Source organism: Ceratotherium simum, chromosome 35 (assembly GCF_057802395.1).
Source record: "Ceratotherium simum simum isolate JZ-2026a chromosome 35, ASM5780239v1, whole genome shotgun sequence".
In the NCBI taxonomy this organism is placed as follows: domain Eukaryota; kingdom Metazoa; phylum Chordata; class Mammalia; order Perissodactyla; family Rhinocerotidae; genus Ceratotherium; species Ceratotherium simum.
The window spans coordinates 24,630,373-24,652,692 of record NC_141934.1 but is presented as its reverse complement, the minus strand read 5'-3'; the positions used below and the strand labels follow the sequence as shown (position 1 = coordinate 24,652,692).

At 41.8% G+C, this 22,320-nt stretch overlaps 1 protein-coding gene across 8 annotated transcripts in view; it reads left to right on the top strand.

The window, feature by feature from the left end:
* The first annotated feature begins 200 nt into the window (after positions 1-200).
* The window catches only part of CLIP1 (CAP-Gly domain containing linker protein 1), a 124,316-nt gene continuing 102,196 nt past the window's right edge, over positions 201-22,320 (top strand). Inside the window, exons 1-4 of one of the 8 annotated variants that reach the window (XM_087423350.1) lie at positions 201-350; positions 1,034-1,246; positions 1,398-1,460; positions 9,426-9,531. The gene's annotated coding sequence lies outside the window, so the exon portion shown is untranslated. Of the gene's footprint in view, positions 351-944; positions 1,247-1,397; positions 1,461-9,425; positions 9,532-22,320 lie in introns of those variants that run through there. The other 7 variants (XM_087423348.1, XM_087423353.1, XM_087423354.1 and 4 more) reach the window with 7 other exon arrangements.

Below are 22,320 nucleotides of genomic sequence, written 5' to 3'. Positions count from 1 at the left end.
CACACCTTCCTCCCTATCCCGGTCCTCCTTAGGATCTGAGGGCGGAACGGCGGGCACGCCGGAGGTGTGGGGCTCGCCTCCCCAGCAGCGGCGGGTGCAGACAAAGAGGCGGCGGCGCGGGGTTCGGGGCGCGGGGCCGGCGCGGGCGCGGCGGCCGAGCGCGCGGGGAGGAGCCGCCGCGGCGTCTTCTCCTGGCGGCGCGCGCCCGCCCGGCCCCGCGGCGGCGCGTCACGCTCTCCCCCGCCCGGAGCCGACGAGCCGGGAGGCGGCGGCCGCGCGGCTGCTGCTGCTGCAGTGGGCAGGTGGCGGCGGGTGGCGGCGACCGAGGCGGCGGCGTGGCGCGGCGGGCGGTGAGCCGGCGCGGCGCGGGCCCTCTTCCCTTCCCCGACCCCCTCCCCACCGCTCCCCTCCGCCCTGCCGGGCCCCCTCCTGCCAGCCCGGCTCGGGGCCGGGGGCCGGGCCCGGCGTCCGTGAGGGGCCGAGTCCTACGCGGGGGGCCGCCCCCGAGGGGACCTGGGAGCCCCAGGTGGATGGCCCTGGAGGCCGGGGGCCCCTGGGGTGCCGCCTCCGGGCCGGAAAAGTGGCCGGCGGTGTCAGCGCCGAGCCCGGCCTTCCCTTCCTCCGCCCGCCTCAAGATGGAGCTTGGACTCCTTGCCCCTGCGCCACCCCGGGCGCCGCTCCCTCGCCGCGCCCTTCTCCCCTCCGTTCGGCGCCGGGGGGCCTGGGGTCGCCGGGGCCCCGGGAGGCTGAGGCCCGGCCGGACCTGTTGCCCCGGGCGCTGCCGCCCGGTCACCTGAGCGTGCCTCAGGCCCCCCGCCCCGTGCCCGCGGGCCGGCGTGGAGGGCGCCGTGGCCGTGGCCTCCGTGGTGTGCCGGCCCGCGGGCTGGCCCCGGCTGGCCTCGGGCCTGGTGGCCGTGGCTTTTGTTCCCCCCCGAGTGGGGCTGTGAGTCTCGGAGAAGGGGGATGGCGGGAGGTGACAAGGATTTCTGAAATAACACCGCTGCCCCGTAACCCGAACCTTCTGCCTCGGCAGGGGATTGGCTCGGAAGACAGATGACACTTGTTCAGAGGTTATTTTAAAAGCAGAGCCTTCTGATTCCCCTCATCTGGAGGTCCTGGGTTTCGGAAACCTGACTGTGATGTGGGGGTAAACCCTGAACTCGGCCGTTTCTCCACTTGATGTGGCTTTTCCATCTGGCAGGAACCGAGCACCACCCCCTCCTCCCTTCACAGCCCCACCTCTTCGGTATGGAGAAATTACTCGTTGTCTGTAGTCTGTAATCGTTTGATACCTGTTTTTAGCAAAACTCGGCGCCAATTACCGTATTTAAAAAGGAGGGTGGAGAAAATTCTGCACTGCTTTTTGATTCAGCAGCCTTGCCTTCTTCCTGTTTTAGGTTAGGACAGTGCCTGGCCAGTAAGAGCTCAGTATTCGTGCTGCTGGTGCTGTTCTGGTTCTGGTTGGTGTTGCTCTTTTATTATCATTACTATTACTTGTAGTATCCACACCAAATGTGTTTGACTTTTGGCTTGAATGATAACCTTTTGTAAGAAACCTCTTGCTTCTCAGCCTTGGGGCATTTTTTCTCTGGAAATAATACAGTTAACATTTATTGAGGGCTTCCTCTGATGAGGCTCTGGGCAAGTCTTTTATGTGTTTTATCTCATTAATCTGCCTAACCCAATGAGGGTGCTATCATTAATCCCCATTTTACAGAGCAGGCGTAGAAAGGTCAAGTTCCTTGCCCAGGGTCACACAGCTAATAAATGGTGCCAGGACATGAGCTCAGGTATTCTGATTCCAGGTGCTTAGTTATTAAATTAAATTAGGATAGTGACTCTGGCAAGGAGCAAGGCTGGCCTTTGTTAAAGCAAAGGCAGGGGGTGGTTGCTTGGCCAAGGGCTGTTGCTGGGTTTTTGAGGTTCAGGGAAAGTGGTAAAGTACATTTTAGGCTTCCCACTAGGCCTAGTTCAAAAGGGTAAGAAACTGAAACTGGGTGGGACCTTGCCTAGGCATTCTGTGTGAAGATCAAGATCCTGCCCTTCCCTACTTGTTTCAGCAGTTGCTTAAGCTCCTGCTTGTGCTTGAGCACAACATAAGCCAATCTAGTTTCTGTTCTTTAGGGGTTTGGTGCTCTTATTTATCTTAAAAAATTTTCTTTTACTCAGTGTCTAACATTGAGTCTGTCACACCCCATGTGACCCATCAGTGCATGTGAACTTAGCTCAGTAATGTTAGACTCTTGCTTTTTAAGTGCTGTCTTTCTTGAGATTCTAAGTCCAATAGATGGTGTATAAGAGATGAATTAGTCGTCGTCTTTTTTTTTTTTTTTTTGTGAGGAAGATCAGCCCTGAGCTAACATCCACGCTAATCCTCCTCTTTTTGCTGAGGAAGACTGGCTCTGAGCTAACATCTATTGCCAATCCTCCTCCTTTTTTCCCCCAAAGCCCCAGTAGATAGTTGTATGTCATAGTTGCACATCCTTCTGGTTACTGTATGTGGGACGGGGCCTCAGCATGGCTGGAGCGTTGGTGTGCGCCCGGGATCCGAACCCCGGGCCGAACCCCGGGCCGCCAGCAGCGGAGCGCGCGTACTTAACCGCTAAGCCACGGGGCCGGCCCTGAATTAGTCTTCTTATATGCCATACCAAGGTAGGCACCTTTGAATTTGTCACATATTGGCCGCCTGGTGTTCTTCATTATTATTTACAAATATATTTCTGGTCCATATATATATACATGTATATATATATTCTAGGAATATGTTTGACAAGGACCTTGTATTTCACTTTATAGCACCCTGTGCAGGATTCTGCAGAGTCCCATGTGTTCAGTAAATATGTATCATTTAGTTAACTGAAAATATGTGATCCGGAAGTTTTAAGACTAGTTTTACACAAGTCAAAGCTAAAGAAAAAACCGGAAGGTAGTGTAGTAAAGTCACAGGGAGATGGCTTAATATTTGTTAATGTTAAAAGAAAACTTTGTCTATACAGTGTTAACTGTGAGACTTTCCACCTCATATAATTTTCCACTTGATCCCAATTATCAGCTTTCCTCCCTTCCTTGTACAAATGAAGTGGGAGGTCAAGTGTGTTTTTCTGATATAAAGAATGGACAGTGGGGGCTGGCCCCATGGCTTAGCCGTTAAGTGCGTGCTGGCCGACCGGGTTCGGATCCCGGGCACACACTGATGCACCACTTGTCCGGCCATGCTGAGGCCGCGTCCCACATACAGCAACTAGAAAGGCTGTGCAACTATGACATACAACTATCTACTGAGGCCTTGGGGAGAAAAAGGGAAAAAAAGGAGGAGGATTGGCAATAGATGTTAGCTCAGGGCCGGTCTTCCTCAGGGGGGAAAAAAAAAAGAATGGACAGTGTTATTTGTTAGTCAGGGCAAGCCTGTAGTTCTCCTTTATAGTATTTTTGAAGTGGTGTGATATTCTCCCCAAAGGCAGCTTGTGGGGCTAAGGTGTACCTCTCTGTGGGCTGTAATTAGGTCTCATTTGGTATTCACTCAACAGATATTTATTGAGCACCTACTGTGTGCCACGTGCCGTTGTGGGTGCTGGTGATACAGCAGTCAATAAAACAGACAGAAATCCCTGCTCTCTTGGAACTCCCCTTCAAGTAGGGGAGGCAGACAATAACCATATTAATAAAATGTATGTTGGAAAGTGATACATGGTAAGAAAAAAAATCAGGGAAGGGGAAGTATGAAGTTTTAGGGACAAAAGTTAGGGTAATGCAAATTTTAGATAGGGTGGCAAGAGGAGACCTCGCTGAGAACATGACTTTTGAGTAGAGATCTAGAGGAAGTGAGGGAATGTAGATCCCAGAGGGAAGAGCATCCTAGGAGGAAGGAACAGCAAGTGCAAAGGTCCTGAGGTGTAAGCTTGGGAGGGGGCAGATAATTTAAGGCCATATAAGGTATAGTCCTTAAAATATGTTTTTATTAAAATATTTTAAAATAGTGAAAGATACAGAGTAATTTTAGGCCATGTTATTACTGATTTTGATGAAGAAAAAGTTAAAGATGGGGGAACTGAGCCTCAAAGAATTTCCCTTACTTGCCTAAAAGGCCACACAGCCAGTGAATACAGAGCTAGAAATGAACCCTAGTTTATGTTATTTTAAGCAATGCACAGAATATGTTGGCACTGGAACCTTAAGTAAGTGGCTGGCAGAAAGGCCAGACCAGTACTTGATGTTCAGACTTGCTGTTGAGTGTATACTTTCCTATTTGTATGCAGGCTCTTTGCTCACCCCTGGGAGGCCTTGTAATTGACATTTGCATATACAGTATAGCTTTTTTCTGGAATTGTGCTCCTGGCAGCAAAGCCTTCCTTTTTAGTCTTAAAAGTTTTATGGTTTCAAATCTATGTTTCATATAAACCTTAATGTAAGTCTTTTCAATCTTAATTGGAAAGCAGTGTCAGTATTACCCTGGATATGAATCTTGTAGATAACTGTTTAGGGAAGCTTTAAACTACTATGGTATCTTAAATATGTTTAATATACATAGTGTATGTTTCTCATGTAGGTGGAACTCAAAGAATCCATATGCTTTAAATCAGCATTTGAGTTACAGTGCACTTTTAAGGGAAAACATTGATGATAGTATACAAGAATTTCGAGTAAGAATGACCTCTCTTCAAATTTCAATAAGGGGAACAGAGGCGGCGTTTTTTTTGGGTAGGTTGGCAGACTGTAATTAACCCACCTTGAATTTGGCTAGGACATCTGGGTTAATATCCTGGCCTTGGCACCAAGTACTAAGGAATCTTGGCCACAATTAGTAAAGAGCTTTTTTTTTTTTTTAAATCTCCATCTGGCACTTCCAGAAGGACAGATTCCACTAGCACTAACTCAGTGGGTGGGTCTGTTTTTTAATTGTCTGTCTTATTGTGGTTCAGCAACAAAATCTTAAAAGTACTCTTTGCAAAATCTTAGAAAAGAGGAAGTTGTCCTATTACAGAAGCCCATTGGGAATCTCTGGTATTTCTTTCCCTGGGGAGATGTATTTTCATCTACCTCTTCTCAGGAATCCTAGGGAGACTACAGACAGACATTTTGCTGCCCTGATGTTTTATATAAGCATAAGGTCTAATATACTTCTGACTTTAATTAAGTAGTTTGATATTTGTATTCTCCTTTGCTGACTTATGTCTAAGTATAGCTTGGATTAGATCCCAGTTTTAGCTGCCCATTTTTTACACTTAAAATTACCAGGTCTTTGATTTACTGTATCTTCTCTGAAGTTAAGGGCCTGAAGATCCAGATGTTCAGGATGTGCAAATCATCCAAAATTTGGGTTTGATGTATAAAGAGAAGCCAACTTTAATGAGTTTTTTTTTCTGATTCTACAAATTCCTAGTCAAGTAGTGAATTGAAATATTTGGCATATTTTTTCCCTCCTGGGAAAGATGAGAAATATTAGGGATATTTTCCTAAAAATCTTTTAATTAAATCTTTTGACCTGCCTTCTCTCTTTAACTGATTTTCTCCATAGAATGATTTCTTTTCTTGTGTGTGTGAGGAAGATCAGCCCCCAGCTAACATCCATGCCAGTCCTCCTCCTTTTTTCCCTTTTTCTCCCCAAAGCCCCAGTAGATAGTTGTATGTCATAGTTGCACATCCTTCTAGTTGAGGTGGGACGCCACCTCAGCATGGCTGGGCAAGCGGTGCACTGGTGCACGCCCGGGATCCGAACCCAGGCCACCGGTAGTGGAGCACGAGCACCCAACCGCTAAGCCACAGGGCCGGCCCCCCATAGAATGGTTTCTTATTGGTGACATTATGCTCTAATACCTTAAGGCAGGAAGGAAACTATTTAGACTTTTCTTTTCCAGACTATAGAATAAATAAACTTTATAGGCAGGGTAATTTTTTTACAGCTTCAGTGAAACAAAACTTTTATCACTAAGTTTCTTTCACACATAGGTGACTAGAAAAAAGTGTGTGTATCACATGAAACCATATTGCTAATTTTTGTTGTAAGGCGTATGTGGCTTGCTTAGGTTGTTATATTGAGAATTTAGTATGAGTCAAATTTAGATTTTAGAAAATGTTTTCCAGTGAAGTTGTTATTTTTTTTGAGGTTCTCAGGTTTATTTTTTCCTTATATACTAGTTTTACAGTGGCCCTTACATTTTAATAACATATATTAGTTCTTATAATATGTGGGTTCAGTGCATAAGGTATGAAACACACATGTACAAAAACAGGAAAAGCAAATTATCCATGATCCTATTGTCCAGAGAAAATCATTTCCATATTTTAGAATATGTCCTTCCAGTCTTTTATTCTTTATACTTAAAAAAATATTTATGTCTGGATCTATATTTCTATTTTTAAGTAATTAAAAGTGTAATATTTTCAGTGGAAATATTCTCAGCAAACCAGCATGGGGAATCAGAACTAGTATTAAGAAGTTTGAGGGGCCAGCCCCGGTGGCCTACTGGTTAAGTTCGGTGCGCTTTGCTTTGGTGGCCTGTGTTTGGCTCCTGGGCACGGACCTAGCCCACTCGTCTGTCAGTGGCCATGCTGTGGTAGCAGCTCACGTACAAAGAGAGAGAGATTGGCAGCGGGTGTTAGCTCAGGGTGAATCTTCCTCAGAAAAAAAAAGAAGTTTGAGGTCCTGGATTTGCATCACACTCAGTTCTATGAGTCATGTGAACTTGAGCAAGTTGCTTTCCTTCTCTCAACCTGCTTCTTGCTCTGTAAAATGGAGATGACACCTGCCCTGTCCACCCCATGGGGTTGCTGTGTTGATGAAAGGAATTAGGCTGTGATGAACTGGAGATCTCTGGATAACCTTGTCAGGTGGTAGTAGTAGTGCAGAGGGTGTTTGTGCTTTCAAATACCAAAGAGGCCGGGGAAGACAGAGGAAAGGCCAGTCCTGCATCACTGGTTGCCTGTGAGTCATCTGGTTTATTTTGTCCATTTTGTTCAATTTGTTAAATTTATAGTAAAGTTTTTCAGATGACTGTGACCAATACAGAGTATCTTGTGGGGTGGGAGAAAACCCCAGAAATGCCAGTTTATCGAACATTTGTTGAGGGCTGTGAAGACTGTGCTAGGTACAAGGAGCTCTCTGCCTCACAAGGTAAGACAACTGCTATAGGCAAGGTATAGGCTAAAATGGAGGTGTGATGGGACCATATGATTAATGATGTTGAGCATCTTTTCATGTACTTATTGGCTATTTGTACTTTTTTTTTTTTTGCTGAGGAAGATTTGCCCTGGGCTGACGTCTGTTGCCAATCTACCTCTTTTTGCTTGAGGAAGATTCACCCTGAGCTAACATCCGTGCCAATCTTCCTCTATTTTGTGTGTGGGTGACCACCACAGCATGACTGCCAACAAGTGGTGTAGGTCCGTGCCTGGGAACCGAACCTGGGCTGCTGAAGTGGAGCGTGCCAAACTTAGCCACTAGGCCACAGGGCTGGCCCGGCCATTTATATGTGTTTGAAGAAGTGTCTATTTAAGTCCTTTGCCAGTTTTGAGTAAGGTTATTTTTTTGTTGTTGAGTTTACCTGTTATCTTCTAATTCATAAATTCTTCAGGCATTTTATTTATTTATTTTTTGATGATAATTATTTTATTTTATTTATTTTTTATTGCGGTAACATTGGTTTATAACATTGTATAAATTTCAGGTGTACATCATTATACTTCTATTTCTGCATAGATTACATCATGTTCACCACCCAAATACTAATTATAATCCATCACCACACATGTTCTTCAGGCATTTATTGAGTAGCTACTGTAGGGAGGCACTAGCTCAGATGTTGGGGGTACAAAGTTGAGTAAAACAGGCACACATTCTGCTCTTGGAGACCCAGAGCTGTTAGCAGCAGTCAGGTTAAGAGCAAGAATTCAGTCCTTTGCCTGACAGCAAATCCCGACTCTGTTACTTTAGGAAGACTTGTACAAACTGCTTCACCTTTTGGAGCTCAGTTTTCTTATCTATAAATTGAGGATAATATCTGCTTAGTCATTGTGGAAATTAAATGAATTAATGTATGTAAAACCTAGTAAGTATTAGTACTCTTTCCCTTCAATCCCTTGTGTCTTCCTGACTTCCCATCGCTAAAGGAAGTTAGGTTTCAGCACCTCAATTTTCTCCTTTCTTTTAAGTCAGAATGGGGAAAAAATCCACTTCTACTAGTATAGGAAATGAGAACCGTTCTTCCTGCCATGTTTTAGAAAGTTAATTTGAGTAGGAGTGCCTTGCCATTATTGAACGGCATATTTTTAGTGAACAGTTGTCACTGAAGAACTTGTAATTTATGAAGAATTTAATATTCAGCATGGAAAAGCCACTCATGCTCCTCATGTCAGAACTTGTGCCTTGCCAAATTTCAGGCCCTTTCATATGTTTGTCAGTTTTATTTCCTACAGTTTAATTAAAGGTGAGTTTTTTCTTTCTGAGGTCTGATAGGACTTGCTGTATGTATGTCTGTGTAGAAGATAACCTAAACAGGTGAAAAATAACCAACAATGAAGTTACATGTTAAGATCCAAATGAAAACAATTCCTAGTCTCCATTTGCAGCACCTAGGCTGGTTGTCCAGAAAACTCTCTTAGGGACCTGTCAGTAAAATTAGTACAGGGATATTTTCTCTTGAAATAGCCAGGTGTCCTTCAGTATTGTGAAAATAGAAATGTGGTTATTTTTTCCATTGGATCTAAAGACCTATAGCAAGTATTAAATTTGCTCATTTGCAAAGTAAAAACAAGAAAGCTTTTATAAAGAGAAAAAAACAGTAAGGGGGTAATTGATTCTTCTGTGAATTGTCTTCATGCCCTTTTCTTGTTCAGAACAAACAGTTGGTATGTGCTTGCTTTTAGTATGGGAAATGTGTGACTGTTTAAGGGCAAGCCACAATATGCCTACTTTTGTTCCTTTGTGAAAATTGGAAGGGGAAACTAATTTTAACTTGCTTTGAGATTGACTCATTCATCTCACTGCTGTGTATTAACAGATCAGCATGCTTTGGGGTCAGGAGTCTTTAATCTGGAGATTAGGGTTTAAGTCCTAGATTGTTAAGTAACTGTGACCTTAACAAGTGATTTCACTTTTCAGAATCAGTTTCCTCAGTGGTAAAATGAGGAAGTTGAACTAGATTGCTAAGGTCTCTTCTGGTTTTAAAATTTTATGATGCTATATTAAGCACATTCACTCCTTTTTACACGTTAGTATAATTGACTGCTGTCGACCTATTAAGTAAGTTCTTCTGGGAGATACTAACCAGGCCTAGTAATTTCATTCGGTTTTAAGATCCGTCTCTAAGCTGGTGGTAGAATTACAAAGTCACAGAAATTTTGTAGAAACTTGTGTAAATGAGCAAAATAGCTCAAATTATTCAGCTTTCCATGTCCCCCCTCCCTTTTTTTTTTTGATTCTTTTGCAGATGGAGGAACTTTGGGAGGCTGCTTGTTTTCTGCTTATCTAAGTAGCAGGAACATAAAATAAATCTTCACTCAAACTGAGCTGTACAAAGACGTTCATAATTGCAGGTAGTTGCATCATGGCACAGAGTTCCATCTTTAAAAAAAATTGTCTAGTGTTCCAGCTTTCTTTGCCTTGGTTGGGTTTTGGCCCCCTCCCCTTCCTTTTTAAAACTGCTATAGACTTTGAAACTCTGGGTACAACTTGTATTCTGTACTATATAAAACACACTGTAAGTTTTAAAAACATGTGATTTTCAAGCACAGAATAATTTTTCAAGAGGTTTTGTGTATCTATTGATACTCTGTTCTGACTTCGTTCAGCAAACATCCTGAACTGAGTCTTTAATCACTTAAAATTCTGTTTCTGACTTTGATGGAAAGATATTGTAAAACTTTTTGTTTACTTTCAGTATCTTACTGTATGATATTCTCAAACCAACACTTAAGATTGGTGGACTGATTTGATAAATTGCTTTGTAAGGGCTCTACCAGTTAGAAATTGGAAATACATCTCCCTTGTAGCACCATTTGAATTAAGGAGCCTGTTAATTTTCTGATCCTTACTGGCTTGTGTCAGTCCTTTAGTGTCTAAATGGTCTTGTCACATTGATCCTTTTAAACAAACAGTGACTATGCTATTTACTCATCTTTTGTCTTTTGTACTTTATCCTTGCTAGAGATATGCAGTTTGCGTTTTTAGTTCTTATGTTAATTTTAAAGCTGTTTGAGTCTGGCCTGTTTAAAAAGTTATATCATATATTGTGTATGAAATATACATAAATACTAGATATGTAGATAAATACCAGTGAAAATAGATCTTAGTGATATTCTAGTACAATAAGGTGACAGAAAGCTAAAGAAGATCCAGAATTATGCGTCCTGGAATCTTTCTAATATTTTTGACTAGGTATTTCAATGAGTGCCTCCCTTATGAATCCAGAGTGGTGACAGCAGCAGGACCCATCCAGATGGGAAGGAACACTTGATGTGTTACCCAGGAGTTGGAGATCTTTGAGGAAGTATTGGTGTTCTTGAATATTTTTGACAATGGAATAAAAAAAAAGGATAGGCTGCATGGCTTTATTTTATTTTTATTTATTTATTTATTTTATTTATTTATTGTGAGGAAGATCAGCCCTGAGCTAACATCCATGCTAATCCTCCTCTTTTTGCTGAGGAAGACCGGCTCTGAACTAACATCTATTGCCAATCCTCCTTCTTTTTTTTCCCCAAAGCCCCAGTAGATAGTTGTATGACATAGTTGGACATCCTTCTAGTTGCTGTATGTGGGACGCAGCCTCAGCATGGCCGGACAAGCAGTGCGTCGGTGCGCGCCCGGGATCCGAACCCGGGCCTCCAGTAGCGGAGCGCGCGCACTTAACCACTAAGCCACGGGGCTGGCCCTGCGTGGCTTTAATATTCAGTTAACATTTGTTAAGTAATCTACCATATGAGAGGCACACTGATCTGAAATTGTTGCAAGTGAAGACAGTGAGGACCATGTTTTTGAAGAATAGCTGTGAGCGCCCTTATTCTGACACACGGCTCTTTTATTTATAAATAAATCCTGTAAAAACAAGGTAATAAACTTGATAGAGAAATGTGGAACTGAATGGAAGTATTGACAAGTGGCACCATTAGTTAAGTTGGTGTTTTTTACATTTTAATTTCACCTGTCTCACATGTCTGCTTTTCCCTTCCTTTAACTTATTTTATTATTTTGTGTCATGCTTTATAATGATTTCTGAAATATATAAATTTAGTGCTACACGAATATAAGTTATTATCAGCTCTTTCTTCAGCTTGTGGATTAACTGTAAGTTTATCAAATGTAGTACAAAAATAACTTGAATGAACTGCGAGAGAGGCATCAATCTTTCAATTCTTAGAAGATTCTGTTTCTTCAGCCCAGTGATCTTTGGAGAATGCTGATAATCTTCAAGCTAGGCTACGATGCTGCTTTTTCCAATTTATATGAAAAATAGTGAACAGTGGTTTTCTTAATTTCATTTTTCACTTATTGTAAGGGTTTTTAGTTTGTCTTAGGCTCCTGCTACTGAATATTTAGAAACTTTAGACTTTGTACAGAACCTCAATATTTCATGGTATTCTATTAAGAACACCACTATTTCCAGATGCTCTGGCCTCCTGAACAAATTTGAGACACTGCTCCACCCTTTTAGGCATACCCCTTGAAGGATAGAGTCGCCTCTCTGGAAGATGGATTCTCTATTTCTTTCCACTTGGGAAAATGGCTCTCTTTCACTTCCTGCGTGTTTATTTGTGACAGGGCTGTATGACCTTTTTCCCTGGCTAATCTTTTCATTATTCCTGAGTCTTGGAATGCTCTGCTGGGACATGGTGGGATAAAGAAACAGAGGGGTAATTTGGAATTTCCCTCCCTGTCTTCCCAGGTACCAGCCTTAGTAGACTTACTTCCCATGTGTAAGATTTATCCTGTTGCCTTTAAACCAACAACTTAGTTGCTGCTGAAAACAAATGTCTCCAGGCTCTTCTCTCTAGTTTATCTTACTTGTTATTGCACTGATGTGAAGCAGTGGCTCCTCTGCGGCCTGCACCCTACACTGTGTTTGGTGACATCACACACATTTTCCCTGTGTTCAAGGGGCGAGCTTCTGGGAGCCCAGAACCTTAGGATGACCTTAGGTGGCTTCATGTCACTCATCATCAGTTCACATTGGCTGACCACTCATGTGCTTGCCAGATACTCTACCCTGGAGGAGATGCTCCTCCCTCGATCCTCCAGGGAGTATTTTGTGTGTTCATTTAGTAGATTAACAAGTTTTCCAGATGTTAAAACTTGGGACAATGCTCTTTCTTTCCTGGGTCTTACATGTTAAATTATAGCCACTAGACTGTTTCTAAGTCAAAACCAATTTACTAAAGTTTAGGGGAAAAAATATCAGATTAGTAAAAACAAATAGCTGACAGTAGAGTCACATCCTTCACCTCTCTTTTCTCTCCTTCAGTTTTTCCCTCCAGTCTGCAGGCTGATCTTTCCACATGTTCTTTTTTTGTGTGTGTGTGAGGAAGATCAGCCCGGAGCTAACATCCGAACTAATCCTCCTCTTTTATTTGCTGAGGAAGACTGGCTCTGAGCTAACATCGATTGCCAATCCTCCTCCTTTTTTTTTTTCCCCAAAGCCCCAGTAGATAGTTGTATGTCATAGTTGCACATCCTTCTAGTTGCTGTATGTGGGATGCGGCCTCAGCATGGCCGGAGAAGCAGTGCATTGGTGCACGCCTGGGATCCGAACCTGGGCTGCCAGTAGCGGAGCGCAGGCACTTAACCGCTAAGCCACGGGCTGGCCCTCCACATGTTCTTATCACGCCATTCCTTGACACTGCATTGGTTTCCCGCAATCAAAAAGAAAAAGCCAAGCCTGATGCTGCTTCAGTAGAATAATGCTCTCACTCCCCTCTTTGTACTTGAAATGCTGCCTCCTGTGATATTGGCCTTAAATCTGCCTGTCACTGACTCTCAGGTTCCTTTCTTGTATCTTGAGACACACTTATTACATTTTCATCTGTAACCCAGTCTCTGTACTTTGCTTTGAGTTTGTGTGGGTGTATTTTCGAACTCTTAGTGTTCAGCTGTCAGTTTTACTGGGCAGTGCCTGTGCTATAAGCAGGGCTTCTTTATACACTATGTATCCCCTGTCAAATAGATATTTTAAAGGTCCTCTTATTGTAAATGCTATTTTTACCTTTTTATCTTAAGAACAGTTAGATTATTCACAGTTTTATATTCAAGAGTTTACATTTTTCTGATCTTTTGCTCACATAGGTGTTGTAATGAAGTAGGAAAGATGAAGGTTTCGTACCCAGCCCAATCTGGGGTATCTGATTGGCAAGTTTGTTATTGATGCCAAGAGGAGAGCTACTTTATATTCTGCCTTAAATGTATATTCTACACCTGCACTGTTTAGTACAGTAGCCACAAGCCATACATGGCTTTTGAGCACTTGAAATGTGGCAAGTCCAAGTTGATATGTGCTATAAGTGTAAAATACACAATAGATTTCAAAGACCTAGTATGAAAAAAAGAATGTGAAATAGCTTAGTAATTATTTTTATATTATGTTTTGAAGTAATATTTCAGATTTACTGGGTTAAATAAAATGTTATTAATTTCAGCTGTTTTATTTTTTAAACATGGTTACTAGAAAATTCAAAATTACACATATATCTCACATTATATTTCTATTGGACAGCACTATTCTAGAAAGGATAGTAGTGTCAGCAAAGGTAATGATCTAATTTGATTTTGTTTTTACATTTTATTTATTTATTTATTTCCCCCAAAGCCCCAGTAGATAGTTGTATGTTATAGTTGCACATCCTTCTAGTTGCTGTATGTGGGACGTGGCCTCAGCATGGCGGAGAAGCAGTGTGTTGGTGCGCGCCCGGGATCTAAACCCTGGCCACCAGCATCGGAGCGTGTGCACTTAACCGCTAAGCCACGGGCCGGCCCAGTAATGATCTAATTTGAAACTTACAGCTCTTATGTACCGTCTACTGGACGTAGTAATCGAACAATTTACACATAGCCTCGTTGGCCTACTTTTGAAAACAAGATCCAGAGTTGGGAAACCCTCTAATGCTGTTGTTTTCATCAAATGCTTAGCGGGTGAGATATAGTTACTTGATTTGTTAGTTTGAAAATTGCAATATTGCATCATTTTATGGGTGCTTTTTTTTTTTTTTGTGAGGAGGATTGGCCCTGAGCTAACATCTGTTGCCAGTCTTCCTCTTTTTGCTTGAGGAAGATTGTCCCTGAGCTAACATCTATGCCAGTCTTCCTCCACTTTGCATGTGGCACACCGCCACAGCATGGCTTGATGAGCAGTGTGCACGTCCACGGCTGGGATCCGACCCCGTGAACCCTGGGGCTGCCAAAGTGGAGCGCATGAACCCAACCAGTATGCCACCGGCCCGGCCCCTATGGGTGCTTGTTTTGATGCTGAGTCAGTTCAGAACTTTTTTGAACTCTTATTGTATATCAAATACTTTCTTTTTTTTTTTTTTTAAGATTTTATTTATTTATTTATTTTTCCCCCAAAGCCCCAGTAGATAGTTGTATGTCATAGCTGCACATCCTTCTAGTTGCTGTATGTGGGATTCAGCCTCAGCATGGCCGGAGAAGCGGTCCGTCGGTGCGCGCCCGGGATCCGAACCCGGGCCGCCAGCAGCGGAGCGCGCGCACTTAACTGCTAAGCTGCCGGGCCGGCCCTCAAATACTTTCTTAGGTCCTTTGGATGCAAAGACGAATTTCATCCCTGATCATGAGAAACTTAGTCATAGCATGATATGCAAACAAGACAAGAGTGAGTGTGATTCATCATTTAATAATAGAAGACCGCACAGTGGCTAGAGTAGTCCAGAGGAGGAAGAGATAGGGCAGGAAGAGTAGTCGGAAAAGACTCCATGAGGAGTGATGCGTCTGCTTGTATTCTTTTAGAGTCATTTCCTGTGTCCCCTGAAGCCCTTACATATGGGCATGTGCAGCATGTAGTAGTGGAGTGTGTGCCTTGGGTGTATAAACAGTCCATGTATGGGAGATGAGGCCTGACTGCACTTCCCATCAAAGGACCTTGAAGCTCAGTTCAGCTAGGATATGAGATGTATTTAAATTGGTCCCAAGCAGGCCTATCAGCTTATTAATTAATTGGGTTTTAATAGTCTTATGTGAAGTTGAAATACTCAACCATCCTTCTTTTACTCAGGAGTTGAAGAAAATATGTAAATGCTCATCAATTTTGTCTTTTCAGTCTTCTCTGTATATACAGAAATATGAATATGAATGAAACTGAAAGAGGGGGAAAAATCGAATAACTTGCCTTTCTTTAGTGGAAATACTAGTCAGTTTGGAAAGCTACCAGAGTATTGTGTAAGTGCTTTCAGTGGCTGAAGCAGACGAGCTCAGGTTACAGTGCGTCTCCTGTGTTGGGGGTAGGGGACAGCAAGTGACACAGCATACAACAGACACTTACATAACCGTGACTTCAGGGGACAGGATTAGGCTGTGAATGAACCTCCCCAACTCAGGAATATGGTATTAGTACACAGCCTTTGAGTTTTTCTCTGAAGCTTGACTTGAAAATCGGCATCAGAAACATCTTTCTCTCAAACTAGACTTTTCATTACTCTCAGAACTTTTTCCCCTTCCCTTCTGTTATTAAGTTTGTGGACTTTTAACATTTTAGAATTGGAGCGGGGCTCAGAAGTCTCAGAGTGCAGCTATCTACAGGTAAGTCACTTAACCTGTTTGGTGCTGGATTTCTCCTTGGTCACCCAGCAGGGCCAAGCCGAAACCTGGGTTTCCAGAAGCTCCTCTTTTATTGCATGCAGTTTTTCTGGAGGGCCAGTGTTAAACTCCCTCTCCTGGCTGATGAAATTCATTGCAAATTCTTCAACTCTCCTTTTGCCTCCCATCAGAATTTCCAGATTTAGTAAATAAAGGACTATTTTTGTTTTGCTGATGAGGCGAAAAGGACTATAAAGGGACTGAGGCAAAGTGTGGAGATGTGATTTGCCTCGGACGATACAATGCCGTGCTGGAGGGTGCCAGGAGATGCTGAACTTGTTAGAAGCCGATCTTATCAGATGGGGGTTCTTCTTCATTGATGGCAGAGTACTCTTACTTTGGCAAAGTGAGAGCCTCAGTTGCTTTCCTTTCACTTTTGAATCCTTGCCCTTCACTTAGGGAGTTTGGATTTGGAATCTGAAACAGTAGAACCACGGAAGGATGAAGTTAGAAGTAGATCTTACTTATTCAATATCCTCAGGTTATAGATGAGGATATCAAGGTCTGGGAGGGGTTAGATGCTTGTTTAAGGTCATCTGACTGGGACAGAATCCAGGTGTTCATTTCCCAGTCTAACCTTCTTTTTATACATTTGTTTTTTTAAGCCACAAATTTTTTTATGAGAGTAAACAAAAAACTAAACAAAACCTTAAGATAGCAGAGAAGAATTATGAAGAATATTACTGCTTTTCATTTGAACATAATTTATACCATGCTTGTTTTGGGGAACTGCTTGTTTTGAGGAACCTCTTGTTTCTGTAAATTGCTTAAGCTTTTTTTAGGTTATGAGGGGTGAAGGAGAAGGCGGGGTTTGGACTTTACTAAAATATCTTCTATAATAAAAACTTTTTATTATGGAAAATTTCAAACTTACACAAAAGTAGAATGGTACCATCACCTAAGTTGAACAGTTATCAACTCATCATCAGTCTTATATAAGTTTAAGTATGGTGTCATCAAACTTGTGTGTCTTTTAAACATATTTTGCTTTTGCCAGTAAAATGTCTTTTTGCTTTTAAGAAAATATAATACTTTTATTTATTATTCATATAGTTATGCTTTTGTGGTATGAAGCTTCTATTTCAGGTGCTTAGAGTTTATTTAGGCAAGATGATTCCAAAGCTCTAAGCAAAGTTTTTATCTTTTTTGCCACTGTATTAGGTAAGAGAACCTAGCTGCTGTAACAAACCCCACTAATTCTAGTGACTTCAATGGATGAAGGTTTATTTTTAGTTATGGAAAAGTCCAGAATGGTTATTTCCTGATTGGGGAATGGGGAGAAGTGATTCAGGGATTCAGGCTTCTTCCATCTTGTGATCCCACATTCCTCAATCCATGCTTTCAGGGTTTCCCACCTCCTTTCCGTCAAGCTGTTGGAAGGGCCAAGAGCACAGAAGATTGCACATGGGAGAATTTTGTGGGCTAGGCCGACAAGTGGCATACCTCCCACACAGAACTCGGTCACATGGTCACACTGGTCTGCAAAGGGAGCTGGGAAATGTGGTCTGTGACTCCAGGAAGAGAAAGAAATAGGCTTGGTGAACCTTTAGCCACTCTGCATGCGTATCCACTCCTCATACTGGCCTTGTGCTGCCTTTACGCTCCTGTGTTGAAAGCAGCACAGTAAAGTCTGCTTCATTACTCCCTGGTTGAAGCCATTTTACTGTGGCTCAAAATCATTAAATTTTTTTCCTGCTTAAGAAATTATACCTGGGCCAGCCCCGTGGCTTAACTGTTAGGTGCTCGCGCTCCGCTGCTGGCGACCCGGGTTCGGATCCCGGGCGCGCACTGATGCACCGCTTCTCTAGCCATGCTGAGGCTGCGTCCCACATACAGCAACTAGAAAGATGTGCAGCTATGACATACAACTATCTACTGGGGCTTTGGGGAAAAAAAATAAATAAATAAAATTATAAAAAAAAAAAAGAAATTATACCTGTTCATGAAATAAAATGTGAGAAACTCAAGAAAACACAAAGATGATATAAAAAAATAACAATATAATCCCATCACCTGGAGATTATTATTATTAATCCTTTGCTACATTTCCTTCCAATCTGAGAATTTTAGCCACTTAGAAATAACAGTAAAATTTCACTAATTTTTATTCTGTGCTAGCTTGCAAACTCTAAAACTCATAAGCAGGAGAAAACAACAATCTGGCAATTTTACCTTTTCTTAGCAAAGATACACTATTGTGGAGCTATGCTGAGGCTTTACACTTTGGGCATTTTTGAAATGAACTTCTTGCTTGCACATTGTAATCCTCACTCCTTTTAGTAAACAGTAAATATTGAGGCTGGTGAAGTTAGTGAAATATTAGAATGGCAAGGCAGGAATAACATTTTAAGTTTATGATTTACTTCCTACTCATTTTTCAGAATTCTTAGATATAGCCTTAATTTTCCAGGAGAGAATGCTAAGAAAAGGTGTTTGAAACTGAACTGAACTAAGTTGCAAACCTGAAATATTTAAAAATACATTCCTGGTGGTGAGCTGAATACTTAGGTGGATGTGCTTTTCCCTGCTTACCTGCATTGCTTATACTGGTCAGTAGTGAAGAAAGATGCTGCTAATGTTAGATGGGAGGACAATTTCTTGGGAGAGGGTTCATTTCCTGAGTCATCAACTCCAGATTCAAGGATACAGAACCTTCTGGTTTTTCTTTAAAGTGGTGAGGTTGCATCCTAGAGGCAGACCAACATCAGAATTCCTGTTTGTGACGTCATCATCATGACCTCACAGCCAGGGTTGCTTAAAATGTTTGCCCAACTTCTGGCAGGATATGAGCTGCGGCCTGGCCCAGTTCTACAGACATCATGAGGTACTGAGTTGTCTCATATTGCTAAATTTGGGTTGATTTTTCTGCAGCTTCTGTAGATAAAAAGTAAAGAAATTGCCACTAGGTCCTCTATATTTTACTGAAAAAGATTGTATAATGAAAAGAAAATGATTGTTTTCAATATCCTCTGGCAGGACATTTAACAACAGAAGACTCAGTAGTAGAGCAGAAATATTTTACTGTGTAAATGGGTATGTGGTTAACCAGTGGCTCTATTTACTATGTAATTTGCTCTGAATTTTCCTGTTCCCTGCAAATAAACATAACATTTTTGTTCTGTGAAAATATATCTGCCACACCAGGCAAGTAACAATTTGAAATGATTAGACTTGCTTATCAGTGTTATAAATTATTTATGACCCAGAGACCTAAATTCAGACACATCACAATTGAGAAATTGACACTATTTGGTTTTGAATATGCTTTGTTCTTTGTATCTGTTTGAGTTGGAGTTGGAAGAAAAGGTGTTGGTTCACACAAATATCCAGAAATCTAGTCTCTGAGGGTTAATACTTATAATTTTCTTAAAGATTGTCCTTCTTTAAACTGTTAACCTAAAATATAAAACAGCCAGTTATTTTACTAGCAAAATGAGTTTATTTGGGAACAGCAAAGAATTGCAATTCAGAACAAGCAAGCTATAGCAAAAACCACAGGCAAGTCCAGCAATCAAAGGAGAGGAATGTTATTTTATAGGGAAAAAATAGGAGTTTGGGAGGAGTTGTTTTGAATGAAAGTCCATTGGAGAAAAGCAGGAGTTCAAGGTGGTGATGGTTTCTCATTGGTTGGGTTGCTGGCTTAGTCCTTTTGTGTTTCGGATGCAGTGTACATTTCTTCACATTGGGGTCCTGTAATTGATGAGTCTTCCTGTTGAGAACTTCTTTCTCTTGGGATCTATAATTGACAGTCTTTCCTGTAATTGACCTCAAGTGGCAGTGTGTGACAGCTCCCCCTTCAGGTTTCTGGACTCCATTCTAAATGACGTTTCTGTTTATAAATTTTCACAAAACAAACAAAAACTTCAAAAACTCTGTGTTCCTGTCTGCTGGGTACAAGCACTTGATAAATTATCCCCTCTCATTTTTTATTTAAGTAGATATTGGATTCTTCTCCTAAATTTGATTCTATGAGTTTGAGAGATTATGTGGCCAAAATCTTGTGTTTTGTTTTGTTACTGCTTTTTCTCTCACAAAACGTGTCGGTATCAGAAAGACTGAACATCCGTTTTTTGAAGTAGACTGCTCTTTTTAAAGCATTGTACTATGTGTTCCCTGTTTTTTCCTTCTGTAACAGTCACATGTCCCTATTTTCTTAAACATGTATGACTTAGAGTCTTAAAATTCTTACTTTGAGGCTAAGAGCGCTTTATAGATTCATTAGGTGTGTTCCCTATCAAATGTGTCTCTTTTTATGTTTTTTTTTTTTTGGATGTTAGCCCTGAGCTAACATCCATGCCAATCCTCCTCTTTTTGCTGAGGAAGACCGGCTCTGAGCTAACATCTATTGCCAATCCTCCTCCTTTTTCTCCCCAAAGCCCCCAGTAGATAGTTATATGTCATAGTTGCACATCCTTCTAGTTGCTGTATGTGGGACGTGGCCTCAGCGTGGCCGGAGAAGCGGTGTGTCGGTGTGCGCCAGGGATCCGAACCCGAGCTGCCAGTAGCCGAGCTGCCAGTAGCCAAGCTGCCAGTAGCAGAGTGCGGGCACTTAACCTCTAAGCCACAGGGCTGGCCCCTCAAATGTGTCTCTTTAACTGGGATGTCTTTTTTTTTTTTTTTTTTTTTTTGTGAGGAGATCAGCCCTGTGCTAACATCTGCCAATCCTCCTCCTTTTTTTTTTTTTTTGTTGCCGAGGAAGACTGGCCCTGGGCTAACATCCATGCCCATCTTCCTCCACTTTATATGGAACGCTGCCACAACATGGCTTGTCAAGCAGTGCGTCAGTGTGCGCCCGGGATCCGAACCGGCGAACCCCGGGCCGCCGCAGCGGAGCGTGAGCACTTAACCACTTGTGCCACCAGGCAGGCCCTAACTGGGATGTCTTTAAGACAGCTTTTTAGAAACGAACCATCCTGTACACATAGGTTGTAGAAACTTGAAATTACTGATTTAAAGCTAATTTTAGCTACGGGGACAATGTTGAACTGTTTTAGATCAGTTTTCATTATTAAAAACATTTCTTTGCTTTCAGAAATAGAACTGTGCTTTCATATATTCTTCGACAGGGAGAATAGAACTGAATCTTTAACATTTGAATTCCTATTCCCTTTGCAAGATCTCTTTCATGGAAGGGGTATGGAGATGGGGTCTGAATGGTAGTAGGTGTTAGCAGATGGGGAGCGATCCCTGAGGCACCTTGAAATGACACTGGTAGTTTCCTGGGGCAGCTGCAACAGTGACTGCTCTCCATGCTTTGCTTCAAGTGTTAAATGGCATTGGCTTCATCTCCTATCTTGGGATTCGTTACTAGAGTCATGCTTTTTTTTTTTTCTTCAAGGTCCTGGTAACTAACCCATTGTTTTTTACTATAAGTAAATTTTTTCTTTATCTGAATGTTTTCAATATTCTGACCTTTATGAGGCATATTCTAGGGGATTGCTTAGGAGTAACTGTAGTAAGCATATGTTCTATGTTTTTAGAAGGCTCTAATCTTGAACTGTATCCCCAACCTCAGAAAATTTGTTTGTTTAGAATGGAAGACTGATTTTTATGTAATTTCCTGTTCAAATAATGTGTGAGAGAAGTTATATCTGAGAGGGGAAAGTGGGGCACTTGGATTCTTAGAAATAAACAGCTAATATTTGTGGTGCTTACTATGTACTGGCATTGTTCTAATTACTTGAAGCCTCCCCAGATGCTAGTGTTTTCCAGTATCTAACACACTAGACAAATATGTACTGAACCTTGACTTCCTAGAGGGTAGAATACGTCTTTTTGTTGAGTGGAAGGAGAATAGTTCTACTTTCTGGAATCCTAACTTTGAGTAAAGCTGACATTCTCAAGACATATAAAGCACACTTCTGTTTAGGAAATACCAAAGAGAGTAGGTCTTCTCAGGTTATTTGCTTCCTTGAAATAAATATCTTGCCCTTTTAAATTTGTTCCTTAGATCGGATCTCAGAGTTAAATCACAAAGGAGGATATTAATCTAGTTCAAAACTTTTGCTTATTTCAGGCCTGGCTTTTTTGTCTCTTAAACTTGTAGGTTACATAGAAAAAAAAACAAAAAACTGTTCCTCCAGTGTTGATGTTTAGCAACAAAGCTTCCTGTTTTTAGGCAGAAACGTAAAACTTTTAATGAGAAGGAAGAGTGTCAGAAAGGATGTGCCACTGAGCCATCTATGCCTGGAGCCCTTCTTCCTGGTACGTAGTTGGTGCTTGGAAGTAGATCGCTCTCCCTGCTTCTCCCATTTGAGAATGTGCAAGCAAAATAATAGCTATTTTTGACTGTTCAGAACATTTTACAAATGGTTCTTGGCTTAAAAAAATATTAGAACTATGGCATCAGTCAATGGTGTAAATATAGGATTCTGGGGGTTAGTGTATAGTATATGTTGCAATTTTATAGTTTGGAAAGTGAGATTATAAAGTAATGTGACTAACTTTTAAAAAAAAATACACCAGGGCCGGCCCCGTGGCTTAGCGGTTGGGTGCACACTCCGCTGCTGGCGGCCTGGGTTCGGATC